We start from the raw sequence: 4,847 nt of genomic DNA, 5'->3' as shown, positions 1-4,847 counted from the left end.
TTGCAGACTTTTCAGACGACGATTAAGGAGTTTTTAGGTCATGGTTCTATACTCAGTGATGCCGTTGGAGCTGATGGACTCACTTATCTTCCAAGCCTTCCGCTGTTATCGTTACTAGATGGCCTTAAGCCATATTTATTGTATTAAGTTCTCTTTTCAGACACTCGATGCAATAAGTGTGTGATTGCTACTCTGTTATAAATCCTCCGAGTACTGTGTGGTGTCAGCATTACTGATCCAAGGATGACACCGGAGCACAGAGATCAGACTGTTTGAGGTCTGGTCGCTACATCCCTCAAGTGGATGACCTAAGGTTTATCAATCCGTAGGAGGCGTAGGATAAAGATGGTCTCTCTCAAGCAACCCTGCAACCAAATAACAAAGAGTCCTTGTGTCCCCAACACACCCAATACAATGGTAAATTGTATAGGGGCACTAGTTCGGCGAAGAGATGGTGATACAAGTGGTATATGGATAGTAGATAAAGGTTTTTGTAATCTGAAAATATAAAAACAGCAAGGTAGCAGGTGATAAAAGTGAGCATAAACGGTATTGCAATGATAGGAAACAAGGCCTAGGGTTCATACTTTCGCTAGTGTAAGTTCCCTCAACAATAATAGCATAATTGGATCACATAACTATCCCTCAACATGCAACAAAGAGTCACTCCAAAGTCACTAATAGCGGAGAACAAACGAAGAGATTATGGTAGGGTACGAAACCACCTCAAAGTTATTCTTTCCAATCAATGTGTTGGGCTATTCCTATAAGTGTCACAAACATCCCTAGAGTCCGTACTAGAATAACACCTTAAGACACAAATCAACCAAAACCCAAATGTCACCTAGATACTCCAATGTCACCTCAAGTATCCGTGGGTATGATTATATGATATGCATCACACAATCTCAGATTCATCTACTCAACCAACACATAGAACCTCAAAGAGTGCCCCAAATTCTACCGGAGAATCACGATGAAAATGTGTGCCAACCCCTATGCATAGGTTCATGGGCGGAACCCGCAAGTTGATCACCAAAACATACATCAAGTGAATCACGTGGTATCCCATTCTCACCACAGATACGCACGGCAAGACATACATCAAGTGTTCTCAAATCTTTAAAGGCTCAATCCGATAAGATAACTTCAAAGGGGAAACTCAATTCATTACAAGAGAGAAGAGGGGGAGGAGAAACATAAGATCCAACTATAATAGCAAAGCTCGCGATACATCAAGATCGTGCCAAATCAAGAACACGAGAGAGAGAGAGAGAGATCAAACGTATACATACTGATACATACCCTTAGCCCCGAGGGAGAACTACCCCCTCCTCGTCATGGAGAGCACCGGGATGATGAAGATGGCCACCGGAGAAGGAGTCCCCCTCCGGCAGGGTGCCGGAACAGGTCTACATTGGCTTTCGGGGGCTACAGAGGCTTCTGGCGGCGAAACTCCCGATCTAGTGTGCTCCCCGATCGTTTTAGGGTATATGGAGATATATAGGCAGAAGAAGTACGTCAGGGGGCCACGAGGGGCCCACGAGGGTGGAGGGCGCGCCTAGGGGGGTGGACGTGCCCCCTGCCTCGTGGCCTCCTCGTAGATCCCCTGACGTGCACTCCAAGTCTTCTGGGTTGCTTTCCTTCCAAAAATGAGTTCCGTGAAGTTTTAGGTCAATTGGACTCCGTTTGATTTTCCTTTTCTTCGAAACCCTAAAATAGGCAAAAAACAGAAACTGGCACTGGGCTCTGGGTTAGTAAGTTAGTCCGAAAAAATAATATAAAAGTGTATAATAAAGCCCATAAACATCCAAAACAGAAGATAATATAGCATGGAGCAATCAAAAATTATAGATACGTTGGAGACATATCAGCATCCCCAAGCTTAATTCCTGCTCTTCCTCGAGTAGGTAAATGATAAAAACAGAATTTTAGATCCGGAGTGCTACTTGGCATAATTTTAATGTAATTCTTCTTAATTGTGGCATGAATATTCAGATCCGAAAGATTCAAGATAAAAGTTCATATTGACATAAAAATAATAATACTTCAAGCATACTAACTAAGCAATTATGTCTTCTCAAAATAACATGGCCAAAGAAAGTTAATCCCTACAAAATCATATAGTTTAGTCATGCTCCATTTTCGTCACACAAGAATGCTCTCATCATGCACAACCCTGATGACAAGCCAAGCAATTGTTTCATACGTTAGTAATGTCAAACCTATAAACTTTCACGCAATATATGAGCGCGAGCCATGGACATAGCACTATGGGTGGAATAGAATATGATGATGGGGGTTATGTGGAGAAGACAAAAAAGGAGAAAGTCTCACATCAATGAGGCTAATCAATGGGCTATGGAGATGCCCATCGATTGATATTAATGCAAGGAGTAGGGATTGCCATGCAACGAATGCACTAGAGCTATAAATGTATGAAAGCTCAACAAAAGAAACTAAGTGGGTGTGCATCCAACTTGCTTGCTCACGAAAACCTAGGGCACTTGAGGAGGCCCATTTTTGGAATATACAAGCCAAGTTCTATAATGAAAAATTCCCACTAGTATATGAAAGTGACAAAACAAGAGACTCTCTATCATGAGGATTATGGTGCTACTTTGAAGCAGAAGTGTGGCAAAGGATAGTAGCATTGTCCCTTCTCTCTTTTTCTCTCATTTTTTTCCTTTTTTTTCTTTTTTTGGGCCTTCTCCTTTTTTTATTCCTCACTTGGGACAATGCTCTAGAAAATGATGATCATCACACTTCTATTTATTTACAACTCAATGATTACAACTCGATGCTAGAACAAAAGATGACTCTATATGAATGCCTCCGGTGGTGTACCGGGATATGCAATGAACCAAGAGTGACATGTATGAAAAATTATGAATGGTGGCTTTGCCACAAATACGATGTCAACTACATGATCATGCAAAGCAATATGATAATGATGATGTGCGTGTCATAATAAATAGGATGGTGGAAAGTTGCATGGCAATATATCTCGGAATGGCTATGGAAATGCCATAATACGTAGGTATGGTGGCTGTTTTGAGGAAGATATAAGGAGGTTTATGTGTGACAGAGCGTATCGTATCACAGGGTTTGGATGCACCGGCGAAGTTTGCACCAATTCTCAATGTGAGAAAGGGCAATGCACGGTACCGAAGAGGCTAGCAATGATGGAAGGGTGAGAGTGCGTATAATCCATGGACTCAACATTAGTCATAAAGAACTCACATACTTATTGCAAAAATCTACAAGTCATCAAAAACCTCGGCACTACGCGCATGCTCCTAGGGGGATAGATTGGTTGGAAAAAACCATCGCTCGTCCCCGACCGCCACTCATAAGGAAGACAATCAAATAAAACCTCATGTTTCAAATTTTTTACACAACGTTTACCATACGTGCATGCTACGGGACTTGCAAACTTCAACACAAGCATTTCTCTAATTCACAACTACTCAACTAGCACGACTTTGATATTATTACCTCAATATCTCAAAACAATCATCAAGCATCAAACTTCTCTTAGTATTCAATACTCTGTATGAAAGTTTTTACTATTCTTGGATACCTAGCATATTAGGATTATTTAAGAAAATTACCATGCTATTTAAAACTCTCAAAATGATATAAGTGAAGCATGAGAGTTCATCTATTTCTGTAATACCACCACCGTGCTCTAAAAGGATATAAGTGAAACACTAGAGCAACAACAAACTACTCCGGAAGATATAAGTGAAGATCAATGAGTACTCGAATAATTATGCAACTATGTGAAGACTCTCTAACATTTAATAATATCAGATCTTGTTATTTTATTTAAACAGCAAGCGAAACAAAATAAAATGAAATGACGCTCCAAGCAAAACACATATCATGTGGCAAATAAAAATATAGCTCCAAGTAAAGTTACCGATGAACAAAGACAAAAGAGGGGATGCCTTCCGGGGAATCCCCAATATTAGGCTCTTGCCACTCCTTATTCCATAGTCCATCAAATCTTTACCCAAAACTTGAAAACTTCACAACACAAAACTTAACAGAAAACTCATAAGCTCCGTTAGCGAAAGAAAACAAAACACCACTTCAAGGTACTGTAATGAACTCATTATTTATTTATATTTGTGTTAAACCTACTGTATTCCAACTTCTCTATGGTTTATAAACTCTTTTACTAGCCATAGATTCATCAAAATAAGTAAACAACACATGAAAAATAGAATCTGTCAAAAACAGAACAGTCTGTAGTAATCTGTAACTAACGCAAACTTCTGGAACTCATAAAATTACCAAATAAATTGCTGGACGTGAGGAATTTATCTATTAATCATCTGCAAAAATAATTAACTAAATAGCACTCTCCAATAAAAAATGGCAGCAATTATCATGAGCGCTAAAGTTTCTGTTTTTTACAGCAAGATCAACAAGACTTTCCCCAAGTCTTCCCAACGGTTCTACTTGGCACAAACACTAATTTAAAGCATAAAAACCACATCTAAAAAGAGGATAGATGAATTATTTATTACTAAACAGGAACAAAAAGCAAGGAACAAAAATAAAATTGGGTTGCCTCCCAACAAGCGCTAGCGTTTAACGCCCCTAGCTAGGCATGATGATTTCAACGATGCTCACATAAAAGATAAGAATTGCAACATAAAGAGAGCATCATGAAGAATATGACTAGAACATTTAAGTCTAAAATACTTCTTATGCATAGGGATTTTGTGAGCAAACAACTTATGGGAACAAGAATCAACTTGCATAGGAAGGTAAAACAAGCATAACTTCAAAACTTTAAGCACATAGAGAGGAAACTTGATATTATTGCAATTCCT

This window comes from Triticum urartu, chromosome 1A (genome assembly GCF_056163025.1).
Source record: "Triticum urartu cultivar PI428250 chromosome 1A, HENAU_Tu73, whole genome shotgun sequence".
In the NCBI taxonomy this organism is placed as follows: domain Eukaryota; kingdom Viridiplantae; phylum Streptophyta; class Magnoliopsida; order Poales; family Poaceae; genus Triticum; species Triticum urartu.
This window is presented reverse-complemented; position numbering follows the sequence as displayed.